We start from the raw sequence: 22834 nt of genomic DNA, 5'->3' as shown, positions 1-22834 counted from the left end.
CACGGAATTTGTATATTTTATAAATATTTATATAGTTAATAATCTCGCAAAAACGAAATTTTTTGAAGGATTTTTTTTTGTGGGGAAAATCGAAACCAGTGATATAATACAGTTCAATTATGTATACTAAACACTCTGTGAAAGTATTAGCACAATCGGTTGGAATATAGAGATTTTATTAACGTTTAAACAAAATCGTGTTTTTACCGCAAGAAACGACGATTTTTACAATTGGACGATTTACACAAACAAACCCATATTCCTCTGCATGCGAACGTGAAATTGTTGTTATATATAGGTGAATCCACATGAATTTAACATTTTTTTAAGAAATTAGACAAATCCCACTGAATTTGTAGATTTTATTGATATTTATATAGTTAAAATCTCGCAAAAACGAAATTTTTTGAAGGATTTTTTTTTGTGGGGAAAATCGAAACCAGTGATATAATACAGTTCAATTATGTATACTAAACACTCTGTGAAAGAATTAGCACAATCGGTTGGAATATAGAGATTTTATTAACGTTTATAACAAAATCGTGTTTTTACCGCAAGAAACGACGATTTTTACAATTGGACGATTTACACAAACAAACCCATATTCCTCTGCACGCGAACGTGAAATTGTTGTTACATACAGGTGACTCCACATGAATTTAACATTTTTTTAAGAAATTAGACAAATCCCACGGAATTTGTAGATTTTATTGATATTGATATAGTTAAAATCTCGCAAAAACGAAATTTTTTGAAGGATTTTTTTTTGTGGGGAAAATCGAAACCAGTGATATAATACAGTTCAATCATGTATACTAAACACTCTGTCAAAGAATTAGCACAATCGGTTGGAATATAGAGATTTTATTAACGTTTATAGCAAAATCGTGTTTTTACCGCAAGAAACGACGATTTTTACAATTGGACGATTTACACAAACAAACCCATATTCCTCTGCATGCGAAAGTGAAATCGTTGTTATATATAGGTGAATCCACATGAATTTAACATTTTTTTAAGAAATTAGACAAATCCCACGGAATTTGTAGATTATATTGATATTTATATAGTTAAAAAACTCGAAAAAACGAAATTTTTTGAAGGATTTTTTTTGTGGGGAAAATCGAAACCAGTGACATAATACAGTTCAATCATGTATACTAAACACTCTGTGAAAGAATTAGCACAATCGGTTGGAATATAGAGATTTTATTAACGTTTATAACAAAATCGTGTTTTTACCGCAAGAAACGACGATTTTTACAATTGGACGATTTACACAAACAAACCCATATTCCTCTGCATGCGAACGTGAAATTGTTGTTATATACAGGTGACTCCACATGAATTTAACATTTTTTTAAGAAATTAGACAAATCCCACGGAATTTGTATATTTTATAAATAATTATATAGTTAATAATCTCGCAAAAACGAAATTTTTTGAAGGATTTTTTTTTGTGGGGAAAATCGAAACCAGTAATATAATACAGTTCAATCATGTATACTAAACACTCTGTCAAAGAATTAGCACAATCGGTTGGAATATAGAGATTTTATTAACGTTTATAGCAAAATCGTGTTTTTACCGCAAGAAACGACGATTTTTACAATTGGACGATTTACACAAACAAACCCTTATTCCTCCGCATGCGAACGTGAAATTGTTGTTATATATAGGTGAATCCACATGAATTTAACATTTTTTTAAGAAATTAGACAAATCCCACGGAATTTGTAGATTATATTGATATTTATATAGTTAAAAAACTCGAAAAAACGAAATTTTTTGAAGGATTTTTTTTTGTGGGGAAATTCGACACCAGTGACATAATACAGTTCAATCATGTATACTAAACACTCTGTGAAAGAATTAGCACAATCGGTTGGAATATAGAGATTTTATTAACGTTTATAGCAAAATCGTGGTTTTACCGCAAGAAACAACGATTTTTACAATTTGACCATTTTCACAAACAAACCCATATTCCTCTGCATGCGAACGTGAAATTGTTGTTATATATAGGTGACTCCACATGAATTTAACATTTTTTTAAGAAATTAGACAAATCCCCCGGAATTTGTAGATTTTATTGATATTTATATAGTTAAAAATCTCGCAAAAACGAAATTTTTTGAAGGATTTTTTTTTGTGGGGAAAATCGAAACCAGTGATATAATACAGTTCAATTATGTATACTAAACACTCTGTGAAAGAATTAGCACAATCGGTTGGAATATAGAGATTTTATTAACGTTTATAACAAAATCGTGTTTTTACCGCAAAGAAACGACGATTTTTACAATTGGACGATTTACACAAACAAACCCATATTCCTCTGCATGCGAACGTGAAAATGTTGTTATATACAGGTGACTCCACATGAATTTAACATTTTTTTAAGAAATTAGACAAATCCCACGGAATTTGTAGATTTTATTGATATTTATATAGTTAAAATCTCGCAAAAACGAAATTTTTTGAAGGATTTTTTTTTGTGGGGAAAATCGAAACCAGTGATATAATACAGTTCAATTATGTATACTAAACACTCTGTGAAAGTATTAGCACAATCGGTTGGAATATAGAGATTTTATTAACGTTTAAACAAAATCGTGTTTTTACCGCAAGAAACGACGATTTTTACAATTGGACGATTTACACAAACAAACCCATATTCCTCTGCATGCGAACGTGAAATTGTTGTTATATACAGGTGACTCCACATGAATTTAACATTTTTTAAAGAAATTAGACAAATCCCACGGAATTTGTAGATTATATAGATATTTATATAGTTAAAAAACTCGCAAAAACGAAATTTTTTGAAGGATTTTTTTTTGTGGGGAAAATCGAAACCAGTGATATAATACAGTTCAATCATGTATACTAAACACTCTGTCCAAGAATTAGCACAATCGGTTGGAATATAGAGATTTTATTAATGTTTATAGCAAAATCGTGTTTTTACCGCAAGAAACGACGATTTTTACAATTGGACGATTTACACAAACAAACCCATATTCCTCTGCATACGAACGTGAAATTGTTGTTATATATAGGTGAATCCACATGAATTTAACATTTTTTTAAGAAATTAGACAAATCCCACGGAATTTGTAGATTTTATTGATATTTATATAGTTAAAATCTCGCAAAAACGAAATTTTTTGAAGGATTTTTTTTTTTGTGGGGAAAATCGAAACCAGTGATATAATACAGTTCAATTATGTATACTAAACACTCTGTGCAAGTATTAGCACAATCGGTTGGAATATAGAGATTTTATTAACGTTTATAACAAAATCGTGTTTTTACCGCAAGAAACGACGATTTTTACAATTGGACGATTTACACAAACAAACCCATATTCCTCTGCATGCGAACGTGAAATTGTTGTTACATACAGGTGACTCCACATGAATTTAACATCTTTTTAAGAAATTAGACAAATCCCACGGAATTTGTAGATTTTATTGATATTGATATAGTTAAAATCTCGCAAAAACGAAATTTTTTGAAGGATTTTTTTTTTTTGTGGGGAAAATCGAAACCAGTGATATAATACAGTTCAATCATGTATACTAAACACTCTGTCCAAGAATTAGCACAATCGGTTGGAATATAGAGATTTTATTAACGTTTATAACAAAATCGTGTTTTTACCGCAAGAAACGACGATTTTTACAATTGGACGATTTACACAAACAAACCCATATTCCTCTGCATGCGAAAGTGAAATCGTTGTTATATATAGGTGAATCCACGTGAATTTAACATTTTTTTAAGAAATTAGACAAATCCCACTGAATTTGTAGATTTTATTGATATTTATATAGTTAGAAAACTCGCAAAAACGAAATTTTTTGAAGGATTTTTTTTGTGGGGAAAATCGAAACCAGTGACATAATACAGTTCAATCATGTATACTAAACACTCTGTGAAAGAATTAGCACAATCGGTTGGAATATAGAGATTTTATTAACGTTTATAACAAAATCGTGTTTTTACCGCAAGAAACGACGATTTTTACAATTGGACGATTTACACAAACAAACCCATATTCCTCTGCATGCGTACGTGAAATTGTTGTTATATACAGGTGACTCCACATGAATTTAACATTTTTTTAAGAAATTAGACAAATCCCACGGAATTTGTATATTTTATAAATATTTATATAGTTAATAATCTCGCAAAAACGAAATTTTTTGAAGGATTTTCTTTTGTGGGGAAAATCGAAACCAGTGATATAATACAGTTCAATCATGTATACTAAACACTCTGTCAAAGAATTAGCACAATCGGTTGGAATATAGAGATTTTATTAACGATTATAGCAAAATCGTGTTTTTACCGCAAGAAACGACGATTTTTACAATTGGACGATTTACACAAACAAACCCATATTCCTCTGCATGCGAACGTGAAATTGTTGTTATATACAGGTGACTCCACATGAATTTAACATTTTTTTAAGAAATTAGACAAATCCCACGGAATTTGTAGATTATATTGATATTTATATAGTTAAAAAACTCGAAAAAACGAAATTTTTTGAAGGATTTTTTTTTTGTGGGGAAAATCGAAACCAGTGATATAATACAGTTCAATCATGTATACTAAACACTCTGTCAAAGAATTAGCACAATCGGTTGGAATATGGAGATTTTATTAACGTTTATAGCAAAATCGTGTTTTTACCGCAAGAAACGACGATTTTTACAATTGGACGATTTACACAAACAAACCCTTATTCCTCCGCATGCGAACGTGAAATTGTTGTTATATATAGGTGAATCCACATGAATTTAACATTTTTTTAAGAAATTAGACAAATCCCACGGAATTTGTAGATTATATTGATATTTATATAGTTAAAAAACCCGAAAAAACGAAATTTTTTGAAGGATTTTTTTTTGTGGGGAAATTCGAAACCAGTGACATAATACAGTTCAATCATGTATACTAAACACTCTGTGAAAGAATTAGCACAATCGGTTGGAATATAGAGATTTTATTAACGTTTATAGCAAAATCGTGTTTTTACCGCAAGAAACAACGATTTTTACAATTTGACCATTTTCACAAACAAACCCATATTCCTCTGCATGCGAACGTGAAATTGTTGTTATATATAGGTGACTCTACATGAATTTAACATTTTTTTTAGGAAATTAGACAAATCCCCCGGAATTTGTAGATTTTATTGATATTTATATAGTTAAAATCTCGCAAAAACGAAATTTTTTGAAGGATTTTTTTTTGTGGGGAAAATCGAAACCAGTGATATAATACAGTTCAATTATGTATACTAAACACTCTGTGAAAGAATTAGCACAATCGGTTGGAATATAGAGATTTTATTAACGTTTATAACAAAATCGTGTTTTTACCGCAAGAAACGACGATTTTTACAATTGGACGATTTACACAAACAAACCCATATTCCTCTGCATGCGAACGTGAAATTGTTGTTATATACAGGTGACTCCACATGAATTTAACATTCTTTTAAGAAATTAGACAAATCCCACGGAATTTGTAGATTTTATTGATATTTATATAGTTAAAATATCGCAAAAACGAAATTTTTTGAAGGATTTTTTTTTGTGGGGAAATTCGAAACCAGTGACATAATACAGTTCAATCATGTATACTAAACACTCTGTGAAAGAATTAGCACAATCGGTTGGAATATAGAGATTATATTAACGTTTATAGCAAAATCGTGTTTTTACCGCAAGAAACGATTTTTACAATTTGACCATTTTCACAAACAAACCCATATTCCTCTGCATGCGAACGTGAAATTGTTGTTATATATAGGTGACTCCACATGAATTTAACATTTTTTTAAGAAATTAGACAAATCCCCCGGAATTTGTAGATTTTATTGATATTTATATAGTTAAAATCTCGCAAAAACGAAATTTTTTGAAGGATTTTTTTTTGTGGGGAAAATCGAAACCAGTGATATAATACAGTTCAATTATGTATACTAAACACTCTGTGAAAGAATTAGCACAATCGGTTGGAATATAGAGATTTTATTAACGTTTATAACAAAATCGTGTTTTTACCGCAAGAAACGACGATTTTTACAATTGGACCATTTACACAAACAAACCCATATTCCTCTGCATGCGAACGTGAAATTGTTATATACAGGTGACTCCACATGAATTTAACATTTTTTTAAGAAATTAGACAAATCCCACGGAATTTGTAGATTTTATTGATATTTATATAGTTAAAATCTCGCAAAAACGAAATTTTTTGAAGGATTTTTTTTTGTGGGGAAAATCGAAACCAGTGATATAATACAGTTCAATTCTGTATACTAAACACTCTGTGAAAGAATTAGCACAATCGGTTGGAATAGAGAGATTTTATTAACGTTTAAACAAAATCGTGTTTTTACCGCAAGAAACGACGATTTTTACAATTGGACGATTTACACAAACAAACCCATATTCCTCTGCATGCGAACGTGAAATTGTTGTTACATACAGGTGACTCCACATGAATTTAACATTTTTTTAAGAAATTAGACAAATCCCACGGAATTTGTAGATTTTATTGATATTGATATAGTTAAAATCTCGCAAAAACGAAATTTTTTGAAGGATTTTTTTTTTGTGGGGAAAATCGAAACCAGTGATATAATACAGTTCAATCATGTATACTAAACACTCTGTCAAAGAATTAGCACAATCGGTTGGAATATAGAGATTTTATTAACGTTTATAGCAAAATCGTGTTTTTACCGCAAGAAACGACGATTTTTACAATTGGACGATTTACACAAACAAACCCATATTCCTCTGCATGCGAAAGTGAAATCGTTGTGATATATAGGTGAATCCACGTGAATTTAACATTTTTTTAAGAAATTAGACAAATCCCACTGAATTTGTAGATTTTATTGATATTTATATAGTTAGAAAACTCGCAAAAACGAAATTTTTTGAAGGATTTTTTTTGTGGGGAAAATCGAAACCAGTGACATAATACAGTTCAATCATGTATACTAAACCCTCTGTGAATGAATTAGCACAATCGGTTGGAATATAGAGATTTTATTAACGTTTATAACAAAATCGTGTTTTTACCGCAAGAAACGACGATTTTTACAATTGGACGATTTACACAAACAAACCCATATTCCTCTGCATGCGAACGTGAAATTGTTGTTATATACAGGTGACTCCACATGAATTTAACATTTTTTTAAGAAATTAGACAAATCCCAAGGAATTTGTATATTTTATAATTATTTATATAGTTAATAATCTCGCAAAAACGAAATTTTTTGAAGGATTTTTTTTTGTGGGGAAAATCGAAACCAGTGATATAATACAGTTCAATCATGTATACTAAACACTCTGTGAAAGAATTAGCACAATCGGTTGGAATATAGAGATTTTATTAACGTTTATAGCAAAATCGTGTTTTTACCGCAAGAAACGACGATTTTTACAATTGGACGATTTACACAAACAAACCCTTATTCCTCCGAATGCGAACGTGAAATTGTTGTTATATATAGGTGAATCCACATGAATTTAACATTTTTTTAAGAAATTAGACAAATCCCACGGAATTTGTAGGTTATATTGATATTTATATAGTTAAAAAACTCGAAAAAACGAAATTTTTTGAAGGATTTTTTTTTGTGGGGAAATTCGACACCAGTGACATAATACAGTTCAATCATGTATACTAAACACTCTGTGAAAGAATTAGCACAATCGGTTGGAATATAGAGATTTTATTAACGTTTATAGCAAAATCGTGTTTTTACCGCAAGAAACAACGATTTTTACAATTTGACCATTTTCACAAACAAACCCATATTCCTCTGCATGCGAACGTGAAATTGTTGTTATATGTAGGTGACTCCACATGAATTTAACATTTTTTTAATAAATTAGACAAATCCCCCGGAATTTGTAGATTTTATTGATATTTATATAGTTAAAATCTCGCAAAAACGAAATTTTTTGAAGGATTTTTTTTTGTGGGGAAAATCGAAACCAGTGATATAATACAGTTCAATTATGTATATTAAACACTCTGTGAAAGAATTAGCACAATCGGTTGGAATATAGAGATTTTATTAACGTTTATAACAAAATCGTGTTTTTACCGCAAGAAACGACGATTTTTACAATTGGACGATTTACACAAACAAACCCATATTCCTCTGCATGCGAACGTGAAATTGTTGTTATATACAGGTGACTCCACATGAATTTAACATTTTTTTAAGAAATTAGACAAATCCCACGGAATTTGTAGATTTTATTGATATTTATATAGTTAAAATCTCGCAAAAACGAAATTTTTTGAAGGATTTTTTTTTTGTGGGGAAAATCGAAACCAGTGATATAATACAGTTCAATTATGTATACTAAACACTCTGTGAAAGTATTAGCACAATCGGTTGGAATATAGAGATTTTATTAACGTTAGACAAAATCGTGTTTTTACCGCAAGAAACGACGATTTTTACAATTGGACGATTTACACAAACAAACCCATATTCCTCTGCATGCGAACGTGAAATTGTTGTTATATACAGGTGACTCCACATGAATTTAACATTTTTTTAAGAAATTAGACAAATCCCACGAAATTTGTAGATTTTATTGATATTTATATAGTTAAAAAACTCGCAAAAACGAAATTTTTTGAAGGATTTTTTTTTGTGGGGAAAATCGAAACCAGTGATATAATACAGTTCAATCTTGTATACTAAACACTCTGTCCAAGAATTAGCACAATCGGTTGGAATATAGAGATTTTATTAATGTTTATAGCAAAATCGTGTTTTTACCGCAAGAAACGACGATTTTTACAATTGGACGATTTACACAAACAAACCCATATTCCTCTGCATGCGAACATGAAATTGTTGTTATATATAGGTGAATCCACATGAATTTAACATTTTTTTAAGAAATTAGACAAATCCCACGGAATTTGTAGATTTTATTGATATATATATAGTTAAAATCTCGCAAAAACGAAATTTTTTGAAGGATTTTTTTTTGTGGGGAAAATCGAAACCAGTGAGATAATACAGTTCAATTATGTATACTAAACACTCTGTGAAAGTATTAGCACAATCGGTTGGAATATAGAGATTTTATTAACGTTTAAACAAAATCGTGTTTTTACCGCAAGAAACGACGATTTTTACAATTGGACGATTTACACAAACAAACCCATATTCCTCTGCATGCGAACGTGAAATTGTTGTTATATACAGGTGACTCCACATGAATTTAACATTTTTTTAAGAAATTAGACAAATCCCACGGAATTTGTAGATTATATTGATATTTATATAGTTAAAAAACTCGCAAAAACGAAATTTTTTGAAGGATTTTTTTTTGTGGGGAAAATCGAAACCAGTGATATAATACAGTTCAATCATGTATACTAAACACTCTGTCCAAGAATTAGCACAATCGGTTGGAATATAGAGATTTTATTAATGTTTATAGCAAAATCGTGTTTTTACCGCAAGAAACGACGATTTTTACAATTGGACGATTTACACAAACAAACCCATATTCCTCTGCATGCGAACGTGAAATTGTTGTTATATATAGGTGAATCCACATGAATTTAACATTTTTTTAAGAAATTAGACAAATCCCACGGAATTTGTAGATTTTATTGATATTTATATAGTTAAAATCTCGCAAAAACGAAATTTTTGAAGGATTTTTTTTTTGTGGGGAAAATCGAAACCAGTGATATAATACAGTTCAATTATGTATACTAAACACTCTGTGCAAGAATTAGCACAATCGGTTGGAATATAGAGATTTTATTAACGTTTATAACAAAATCGTGTTTTTACCGCAAGAAACGACGATTTTTACAATTGGACGATTTACACAAACAAACCCATATTCCTCTGCATGCGAACGTGAAATTGTTGTTACATACAGGTGACTCCACATGAATTTAACATCTTTTTAAGAAATTAGACAAATCCCACGGAATTTGTAGATTTTATTGATATTGATATAGTTAAAATCTCGCAAAAACGAAATTTTTTGAAGGATTTTTTTTTGTGGGGAAAATCGAAACCAGTGATATAATACAGTTCAATCATGTATACTAAACACTCTGTCCAAGAATTAGCACAATCGGTTGGAATATAGAGATTTTATTAACGTTTATAGCAAAATCGTGTTTTTACCGCAAGAAACGACGATTTTTACAATTGGACGATTTACACAAACAAACCCATATTCCTCTGCATGCGAAAGTGAAATCGTTGTTATATATAGGTGAATCCACGTGAATTTAACATTTTTTTAAGAAATTAGACAAATCCCACTGAATTTGTAGATTTTATTGATATTTATATAGTTAGAAAACTCGCAAAAACGAAATTTTTTGAAGGATTTTTTTTTGTGGGGAAAATCGAAACCAGTGACATAATACAGTTCAATCATGTATACTAAACACTCTGTGAAAGAATTAGCACAATCGGTTGGAATATAGAGATTTTATTAACGTTTATAACAAAATCGTGTTTTTACCGCAAGAAACGACGATTTTTACAATTGGACGATTTACACAAACAAACCCATATTCCTCTGCATGCGAACGTGAAATTGTTGTTATATACAGGTGACTCCACATGAATTTAACATTTTTTTAAGAAATTAGACAAATCCCACGGAATTTGTATATTTTATAAATATTTATATAGTTAATAATCTCGCAAAAACGAAATTTTTTGAAGGATTTTCTTTTGTGGGGAAAATCGAAACCAGTGATATAATACAGTTCAATCATGTATACTAAACACTCTGTCAAAGAATTAGCACAATCGGTTGGAATATAGAGATTTTATTAACGTTTATAGCAAAATCGTGATTTTACCGCAAGAAACGACGATTTTTACAATTGGACGATTTACACAAACAAACCCTGATTCCTCCGCATGCGAACGTGAAATTGTTGTTATATATAGGTGAATCCACATGAATTTAACATTTTTTTAAGAAATTAGACAAATCCCACGGAATTTGTAGATTATATTGATATTTACATAGTTAAAAAACTCGAAAAAACGAAATTTTTTGAAGGATTTTTTTTTGTGGGGAAATTCGAAACCAGTGACATAATACAGTTCAATCATGTATACTAAACACTCTGTGAAAGAATTAGCACAATCGGTTGGAATATAGAGATTTTATTAACGTTTATAGCAAAATCGTGTTTTTACCGAAAGAAACAACGATTTTTACAATTTGACCATTTTCACAAACAAACCCATATTCCTCTGCATGCGAACGTGAAATTGTTGTTATATATAGGTGACTCCACATGAAGTTAACATTTTTTTAAGAAATTAGACAAATCCCCCGGAATTTGTAGATTTTATTGATATTTATATAGTTAAAATCTCGCAAAAACGAAATTTTTTGAAGGATTTTTTTTTGTGGGGAAAATCGAAACCAGTGATATAATACAGTTCAATTATGTATACTAAACACTCTGTGAAAGAATTAGCACAATCGGTTGGAATATAGAGATTTTATTAACGTTTATAACAAAATCGTGTTTTTACCGCAAGAAACGACGATTTTTACAATTGGACGCTTTACACAAACAAACCCATATTCCTCTGCATGCGAACGTGAAATTGTTGTTATATACAGGTGACTCCACATGAATTTAACATTTTTTTAAGAAATTAGACAAATCCCACGGAATTTGTAGATTTTATTGATATTTATATAGTTAAAATCTCGCAAAAACGAAATTTTTTGAAGGATTTTTTTTTGTGGGGAAAATCGAAACCAGTGATATAATACAGTTCAATTATGTATACTAAACACTCTGTGAAAGTATTAGCACAATCGGTTGGAATATAGAGGTTTTATTAACGTTTAAACAAAATCGTGTTTTTACTGCAAGAAACGACGATTTTTACAATTGGACGATTTACACAAACAAACCCATATTCCTCTGCATGCGAACGTGAAATTGTTGTTATATACAGGTGACTCCACATGAATTTAACATTTTTTTAAGAAATTAGACAAATCCCACTGAATTTGTAGATTATATTGATATTTATATAGTTAAAAAACTCGCAAAAACGAAATTTTTTGAAGGATTTTTTTTTGTGGGGAAAATCGAAACCAGTGATATAATACAGTTCAATCATGTATACTAAACACTCTGTCCAAGAATTAGAACAATCGGTTGGAATATAGAGATTTTATTAATGTTTATAGCAAAATCGTGTTTTTACCGCAAGAAACGACGATTTTTACAATTGGACGATTTACACAAACAAACCCATATTCCTCTGCATGCGAACGTGAAATTGTTGTTATATACAGGTGACTCCACATGAATTTAACATTTTTTTAAGGAATTAGACAAATCCCACGGAATTTGTAGATTTTATTGATATTGATATAGTTAAAATCTCGCAAAAACGAAATTTTTTGAAGGATTTTTTTTTGTGGGGAAAATCGAAACCAGTGATATAATACAGTTCAATCATGTATACTAAACACTCTGTCAAAGAATTAGCACAATCGGTTGGAATATAGAGATTTTATTAACGTTTATAGCAAAATCGTGTTTTTACCGCAAGAAACGACGATTTTTACAATTGGACGATTTACACAAACAAACCCATATTCCTCTGCATGCGAAAGTGAAATTGTTGTTATATATAGGTGAATCCACATGAATTTAACATTTTTTTAAGAAATTAGACAAATCCCACGGAATTTGTAGGTTATATTGATATTTATATAGTTAAAAAACTCGAAAAAACGAAATTTTTTGAAGGATTTTTTTTTGTGGGGAAATTCGACACCAGTGACATAATACAGTTCAATCATGTATACTAAACACTCTGTGAAAGAATTAGCACAATCGGTTGGAATATAGAGATTTTATTAACGTTTATAGCAAAATCGTGTTTTTACCGCAAGAAACAACGATTTTTACAATTTGACCATTTTCACAAACAAACCCATATTCCTCTGCATGCGAACGTGAAATTGTTGTTATATATAGGTGACTCCACATGAATTTAACATTTTTTTAAGAAATTAGACAAATCCCCCGGAATTTGTAGATTTTATTGATATTTATATAGTTAAAATCTCGCAAAAACGAAATTTTTTGAAGGATTTTTTTTTGTGGGGAAAATCGAAACCAGTGATATAATACAGTTCAATTATGTATATTAAACACTCTGTGAAAGAATTAGCACAATCGGTTGGAATATAGAGATTTTATTAACGTTTATAACAAAATCGTGTTTTTACCGCAAGAAACGACGATTTTTACAATTGGACGATTTACACAAACAAACCCATATTCCTCTGCATGCGAACGTGAAATTGTTGTTATATGCAGGTGACTCCACATGAATTTAACATTTTTTTAAGAAATTAGACAAATCCCACGGAATTTGTAGATTTTATTGATATTTATATAGTTAAAATCTCGCAAAAACGAAATTTTTTGAAGGATTTTTTTTTTGTGGGGAAAATCGAAACCAGTGATATAATACAGTTCAATTATGTATACTAAACACTCTGTGAAAGTATTAGCACAATCGGTTGGAATATAGAGATTTTATTAACGTTTAAACAAAATCGTGTTTTTACCGCAAGAAACGACGATTTTTACAATTGGACGATTTACACAAACAAACCCATATTCCTCTGCATGCGAACGTGAAATTGTTGTTATATACAGGTGACTCCACATGAATTTAACATTTTTTTAAGAAATTAGACAAATCCCACGAAATTTGTAGATTTTATTGATATTTATATAGTTAAAAAACTCGCAAAAACGAAATTTTTTGAAGGATTTTTTTTTGTGGGGAAAATCGAAACCAGTGATATAATACAGTTCAATCTTGTATACCAAACACTCTGTCCAAGAATTAGCACAATCGGTTGGAATATAGAGATTTTATTAATGTTTATAGCAAAATCGTGTTTTTACCGCAAGAAACGACGATTTTTACAATTGGACGATTTACACAAACAAACCCATATTCCTCTGCATGCGAACATGAAATTGTTGTTATATATAGGTGAATCCACATGAATTTAACATTTTTTTAAGAAATTAGACAAATCCCACGGAATTTGTAGATTTTATTGATATATATATAGTTAAAATCTCGCAAAAACGAAATTTTTTGAAGGATTTTTTTTTGTGGGGAAAATCGAAACCAGTGAGATAATACAGTTCAATTATGTATACTAAACACTCTGTGAAAGTATTAGCACAATCGGTTGGAATATAGAGATTTTATTAACGTTTAAACAAAATCGTGTTTTTACCGCAAGAAACGACGATTTTTACAATTGGACGATTTACACAAACAAACCCATATTCCTCTGCATGCGAACGTGAAATTGTTGTTATATACAGGTGACTCCACATGAATTTAACATTTTTTTAAGAAATTAGACAAATCCCACGGAATTTGTAGATTATATTGATATTTATATAGTTAAAAAACTCGCAAAAACGAAATTTTTTGAAGGATTTTTTTTTGTGGGGAAAATCGAAACCAGTGATATAATACAGTTCAATCATGTATACTAAACACTCTGTCCAAGAATTAGCACAATCGGTTGGAATATAGAGATTTTATTAATGTTTATAGCAAAATCGTGTTTTTACCGCAAGAAACGACGATTTTTACAATTGGACGATTTACACAAACAAACCCATATTCCTCTGCATGCGAACGTGAAATTGTTGTTATATATAGGTGAATCCACATGAATTTAACATTTTTTTAAGAAATTAGACAAATCCCACGGAATTTGTAGATTTTATTGATATTTATATAGTTAAAATCTCGCAAAAACGAAATTTTTGAAGGATTTTTTTTTTGTGGGGAAAATCGAAACCAGTGATATAATACAGTTCAATTATGTATACTAAACACTCTGTGCAAGAATTAGCACAATCGGTTGGAATATAGAGATTTTATTAACGTTTATAACAAAATCGTGTTTTTACCGCAAGAAACGACGATTTTTACAATTGGACGATTTACACAAACAAACCCATATTCCTCTGCATGCGAACGTGAAATTGTTGTTACATACAGGTGACTCCACATGAATTTAACATCTTTTTAAGAAATTAGACAAATCCCACGGAATTTGTAGATTTTATTGATATTGATATAGTTAAAATCTCGCAAAAACGAAATTTTTTGAAGGATTTTTTTTTGTGGGGAAAATCGAAACCAGTGATATAATACAGTTCAATCATGTATACTAAACACTCTGTCCAAGAATTAGCACAATCGGTTGGAATATAGAGATTTTATTAACGTTTATAGCAAAATCGTGTTTTTACCGCAAGAAACGACGATTTTTACAATTGGACGATTTACACAAACAAACCCATATTCCTCTGCATGCGAAAGTGAAATCGTTGTTATATATAGGTGAATCCACGTGAATTTAACATTTTTTTAAGAAATTAGACAAATCCCACTGAATTTGTAGATTTTATTGATATTTATATAGTTAGAAAACTCGCAAAAACGAAATTTTTTGAAGGATTTTTTTTGTGGGGAAAATCGAAACCAGTGACATAATACAGTTCAATCATGTATACTAAACACTCTGTGAAAGAATTAGCACAATCGGTTGGAATATAGAGATTTTATTAACGTTTATAACAAAATCGTGTTTTTACCGCAAGAAACGACGATTTTTACAATTGGACGATTTACACAAACAAACCCATATTCCTCTGCATGCGAACGTGAAATTGTTGTTATATATAGGTGAATCCACATGAATTTAACATTTTTTTAAGAAATTAGACAAATCCCACGGAATTTGTAGATTATATTGATATTTACATAGTTAAAAAACTCGAAAAAACGAAATTTTTTGAAGGATTTTTTTTGTGGGGAAATTCGAAACCAGTGACATAATACAGTTCAATCATGTATACTAAACACTCTGTGAAAGAATTAGCACAATCGGTTGGAATATAGAGATTTTATTAACGTTTATAGCAAAATCGTGTTTTTACCGCAAGAAACAACGATTTTTACAATTTGACCATTTTCACAAACAAACCCATATTCCTCTGCATGCGAACGTGAAATTGTTGTTATATATAGGTGACTCCACATGAAGTTAACATTTTTTTAAGAAATTAGACAAATCCCCCGGAATTTGTAGATTTTATTGATATTTATATAGTTAAAATCTCGCAAAAACGAAATTTTTTGAAGGATTTTTTTTTGTGGGGAAAATCGAAACCAGTGATATAATACAGTTCAATTATGTATACTAAACACTCTGTGAAAGAATTAGCACAATCGGTTGGAATATAGAGATTTTATTAACGTTTATAACAAAATCGTGTTTTTACCGCAAGAAACGACGATTTTTACAATTGGACGCTTTACACAAACAAACCCATATTCCTCTGCATGCGAACGTGAAATTGTTGTTATATACAGGTGACTCCACATGAATTTAACATTTTTTAAGAAATTAGACAAATCCCACGGAATTTGTAGATTTTATTGATATTTATATAGTTAAAATCTCGCAAAAACGAAATTTTTTGAAGGATTTTTTTTTGTGGGGAAAATCGAAACCAGTGATATAATACAGTTCAATTATGTATACTAAACACTCTGTGAAAGTATTAGCACAATCGGTTGGAATATAGAGGTTTTATTAACGTTTAAACAAAATCGTGTTTTTACTGCAAGAAACGACGATTTTTACAATTGGACGATTTACACAAACAAACCCATATTCCTCTGCATGCGAACGTGAAATTGTTGTTATATACAGGTGACTCCACATGAATTTAACATTTTTTTAAGAAATTAGACAAATCCCACTGAATTTGTAGATTATATTGATATTTATATAGTTAAAAAACTCGCAAAAACGAAATTTTTTGAAGGATTTTTTTTTGTGGGGAAAATCGAAACCAGTGATATAATACAGTTCAATCATGTATACTAAACACTCTGTCCAAGAATTAGAACAATCGGTTGGAATATAGAGATTTTATTAATGTTTATAGCAAAATCGTGTTTTTACCGCAAGAAACGACGATTTTTACAATTGGACGATTTACACAAACAAACCCATATTCCTCTGCATGCGAACGTGAAATTGTTGTTATATACAGGTGACTCCACATGAATTTAACATTTTTTTAAGGAATTAGACAAATCCCACGGAATTTGTAGATTTTATTGATATTGATATAGTTAAAATCTCGCAAAAACGAAATTTTTTGAAGGATTTTTTTTGTGGGGAAAATCGAAACCAGTGATATAATACAGTTCAATCATGTATACTAAACACTCTGTCAAAGAATTAGCACAATCGGTTGGAATATAGAGATTTTATTAACGTTTATAGCAAAATCGTGTTTTTACCGCAAGAAACGACGATTTTTACAATTGGACGATTTACACAAACAAACCCATATTCCTCTGCATGCGAAAGTGAAATTGTTGTTATATATAGGTGAATCCACATGAATTTAACATTTTTTAAGAAATTAGACAAATCCCACGGAATTTGTAGGTTATATTGATATTTATATAGTTAAAAAACTCGAAAAAACGAAATTTTTTGAAGGATTTTTTTTTGTGGGGAAATTCGACACCAGTGACATAATACAGTTCAATCATGTATACTAAACACTCTGTGAAAGAATTAGCACAATCGGTTGGAATATAGAGATTTTATTAACGTTTATAGCAAAATCGTGTTTTTACCGCAAGAAACAACGATTTTTACAATTTGACCATTTTCACAAACAAACCCATATTCCTCTGCATGCGAACGTGAAATTGTTGTTATATATAGGTGACTCCACATGAATTTAACATTTTTTTAAGAAATTAGACAAATCCCCCGGAATTTGTAGATTTTATTGATATTTATATAGTTAAAATCTCGCAAAAACGAAATTTTTTGAAGGATTTTTTTTTGTGGGGAAAATCGAAACCAGTGACATAATACAGTTCAATTATGTATATTAAACACTCTGTGAAAGAATTAGCACAATCGGTTGGAATATAGAGATTTTATTAACGTTTATAACAAAATCGTGTTTTTACCGCAAGAAACGACGATTTTTACAATTGGACGATTTACACAAACAAACCCATATTCCTCTGCATGCGAACGTGAAATTGTTGTTATATGCAGGTGACTCCACATGAATTTAACATTTTTTTAAGAAATTAGACAAATCCCACGGAATTTGTAGATTTTATTGATATTTATATAGTTAAAATCTCGCAAAAACGAAATTTTTTGAAGGATTTTTTTTTTTGTGGGGAAAATCGAAACCAGTGATATAATACAGTTCAATTTTGTATACTAAACACTCTGTGAAAGTATTAGCACAATCGGTTGGAATATAGAGATTTTATTAACGTTTAAACAAAATCGTGTTTTTACCGCAAGAAACGACGATTTTTACAATTGGACGATTTACACAAACAAACCCATATTCCTCTGCATGCGAACGTGAAATTGTTGTTATATACAGGTGACTCCACATGAATTTAACATTTTTTTAAGAAATTAGACAAATCCCACGAAATTTGTAGATTTTATTGATATTTATATAGTTAAAAAACTCGCAAAAACGAAATTTTTTGAAGGATTTTTTTTTGTGGGGAAAATCGAAACCAGTGATATAATACAGTTCAATCTTGTATACTAAACACTCTGTCCAAGAATTAGCACAATCGGTTGGAATATAGAGATTTTATTAATGTTTATAGCAAAATCGTGTTTTTACCGCAAGAAACGACGATTTTTACAATTGGACGATTTACACAAACAAACCCATATTCCTCTGCATGCGAACATGAAATTGTTGTTATATATAGGTGAATCCACATGAATTTAACATTTTTTTAAGAAATTAGACAAATCCCACGGAATTTGTAGATTTTATTGATATATATATAGTTAAAATCTCGCAAAAACGAAATTTTTTGAAGGATTTTTTTTTGTGGGGAAAATCGAAACCAGTGAGATAATACAGTTCAATTATGTATACTAAACACTCTGTGAAAGTATTAGCACAATCGGTTGGAATATAGAGATTTTATTAACGTTTAAACAAAATCGTGTTTTTACCGCAAGAAACGACGATTTTTACAATTGGACGATTTACACAAACAAACCCATATTCCTCTGCATGCGAACGTGAAATTGTTGTTATATACAGGTGACTCCACATGAATTTAACATTTTTTTAAGAAATTAGACAAATCCCACGGAATTTGTAGATTATATTGATATTTATATAGTTAAAAAACTCGCAAAAACGAAATTTTTTGAAGGATTTTTTTTTGTGGGGAAAATCGAAACCAGTGATATAATACAGTTCAATCATGTATACTAAACACTCTGTCCAAGAATTAGCACAATCGGTTGGAATATAGAGATTTTATTAATGTTTATAGCAAAATCGTGTTTTTACCGCAAGAAACGACGATTTTTACAATTGGACGATTTACACAAACAAACCCATATTCCTCTGCATGCGAACGTGAAATTGTTGTTATATATAGGTGAATCCACATGAATTTAACATATTTTTAAGAAATTAAACAAATCCCACGGAATTTGTAGATTTTATTGATATTTATATAGTTAAAATCTCGCAAAAACGAAATTTTTGAAGGATTTTTTTTTTGTGGGGAAAATCGAAACCAGTGATATAATACAGTTCAATTATGTATACTAAACACTCTGTGCAAGAATTAGCACAATCGGTTGGAATATAGAGATTTTATTAACGTTTATAACAAAATCGTGTTTTTACCGCAAGAAACGACGATTTTTACAATTGGACGATTTACACAAACAAACCCATATTCCTCTGCATGCGAACGTGAAATTGTTGTTACATACAGGTGACTCCACATGAATTTAACATCTTTTTAAGAAATTAGACAAATCCCACGGAATTTGTAGATTTTATTGATATTGATATAGTTAAAATCTAGCAAAAACGAAATTTTTTGAAGGATTTTTTTTTGTGGGGAAAATCGAAACCAGTGATATAATACAGTTCAATCATGTATACTAAACACTCTGTCCAAGAATTAGCACAATCGGTTGGAATATAGAGATTTTATTAACGTTTATAGCAAAATCGTGTTTTTACCGCAAGAAACGACGATTTTTACAATTGGACGATTTACACAAACAAACCCATATTCCTCTGCATGCGAAAGTGAAATCGTTGTTATATATAGGTGAATCCACGTGAATTTAACATTTTTTTAAGAAATTAGACAAATCCCACTGAATTTGTAGATTTTATTGATATTTATATAGTTAGAAAACTCGCAAAAACGAAATTTTTTGAAGGATTTTTTTTGTGGGGAAAATCGAAACCAGTGACATAATACAGTTCAATCATGTATACTAAACACTCTGTGAAAGAATTAGCACAATCGGTTGGAATATAGAGATTTTATTAACGTTTATAACAAAATCGTGTTTTTACCGCAAGAAACGACGATTTTTACAATTGGACGATTTACACAAACAAACCCATATTCCTCTGCATGCGAACGTGAAATTGTTGTTATATACAGGTGACTCCACATGATTTTAACATTTTTTTAAGAAATTAGACAAATCCCACGGAATTTGTATATTTTATAAATATTTATATAGTTAATAATCTCGCAAAAACGAAATTTTTTGAAGGATTTTCTTTTGTGGGGAAAATCGAAACCAGTGATATAATACAGTTCAATCATGTATACTAAACACTCTGTCAAAGAATTAGCACAATCGGTTGGAATATAGAGATTTTATTAACGTTTATAGCAAAATCGTGATTTTACCGCAAGAAACGACGATTTTTACAATTGGACGATTTACACAAACAAACCCTTATTCCTCCGCATGCGAACGTGAAATTGTTGTTATATATAGGTGAATCCACATGAATTTAACATTTTTTAAGAAATTAGACAAATCCCACGGAATTTGTAGATTATATTGATATTTATATAGTTAAAAAACTCGAAAAAACGAAATTTTTTGAAGGATTTTTTTTTGTGGGGAAATTCGAAACCAGTGACATAATACAGTTCAATCATGTATACTAAACACTCTGTGAAAGAATTAGCACAATCGGTTGGAATATAGAGATTTTATTAACGTTTATAGCAAAATCGTGTTTTTACCGCAAGAAACAACGATTTTTACAATTTGACCATTTTCACAAACAAACCCATATTCCTCTGCATGCGAACGTGAAATTGTTGTTATATATAGGTGACTCCACATGAAGTTAACATTTTTTTAAGAAATTAGACAAATCCCCCGGAATTTGTAGATTTTATTGATATTTATATAGTTAAAATCTCGCAAAAACGAAATTTTTTGAAGGATTTTTTTTTGTGGGGAAAATCGAAACCAGTGATATAATACAGTTCAATTATGTATACTAAACACTCTGTGAAAGAATTAGCACAATCGGTTGGAATATAGAGATTTTATTAACGTTTATAACAAAATCGTGTTTTTACCGCAAGAAACGACGATTTTTACAATTGGACGCTTTACACAAACAAACCCATATTCCTCTGCATGCGAACGTGAAATTGTTGTTATATACAGGTGACTCCACATGAATTTAACATTTTTTTAAGAAATTAGACAAATCCCACGGAATTTGTAGATTTTATTGATATTTATATAGTTAAAATCTCGCAAAAACGAAATTTTTTGAAGGATTTTTTTTTGTGGGGAAAATCGAAACCAGTGATATAATACAGTTCAATTATGTATACTAAACACTCTCTGAAAGTATTAGCACAATCGGTTGGAATATAGAGGTTTTATTAACGTTTAAACAAAATCGTGTTTTTACTGCAAGAAACGACGATTTTTACAATTGGACGATTTACACAAACAAACCCATATTCCTCTGCATGCGAACGTGAAATTGTTGTTATATACAGGTGACTCCACATGAATTTAACATTTTTTTAAGAAATTAGACAAATCCCACTGAATTTGTAGATTATATTGATATTTATATAGTTAAAAAACTCGCAAAAACGAAATTTTTTGAAGGATTTTTTTTTGTGGGGAAAATCGAAACCAGTGATATAATACAGTTCAATCATGTATAGTAAACACTCTGTCCAAGAATTAGAACAATCGGTTGGAATATAGAGATTTTATTAATGTTTATAGCAAAATCGTGTTTTTACCGCAAGAAACGACGATTTTTACAATTGGACGATTTACACAAACAAACCCATATTCCTCTGCATGCGAACGTGAAATTGTTGTTATATACAGGTGACTCCACATGAATTTAACATTTTTTTAAGGAATTAGACAAATCCCACGGAATTTGTAGATTTTATTGATATTGATATAGTTAAAATCTCGCAAAAACGAAATTTTTTGAAGGATTTTTTTTTGTGGGGAAAATCGAAACCAGTGATATAATACAGTTCAATCATGTATACTAAACACTCTGTCAAAGAATTAGCACAATCGGTTGGAATATAGAGATTTTATTAACGTTTATAGCAAAATCGTGTTTTTACCGCAAGAAACGACGATTTTTACAATTGGACGATTTACACAAACAAACCCATATTCCTCTGCATGCGAAAGTGAAATCGTTGTTATATATAGGTGAATCCACGTGAATTTAACATTTTTTTAAGAAATTAGACAAATCCCACTGAATTTGTAGATTTTATTGATATTTATATAGTTAGAAAACTCGC

This window comes from Periplaneta americana, chromosome 5 (genome assembly GCF_040183065.1).
Source record: "Periplaneta americana isolate PAMFEO1 chromosome 5, P.americana_PAMFEO1_priV1, whole genome shotgun sequence".
Classification (NCBI taxonomy): domain Eukaryota; kingdom Metazoa; phylum Arthropoda; class Insecta; order Blattodea; family Blattidae; genus Periplaneta; species Periplaneta americana.
The sequence above is the reverse complement of the archived record's forward strand: the minus strand, read 5'-3'. Positions refer to the sequence as shown.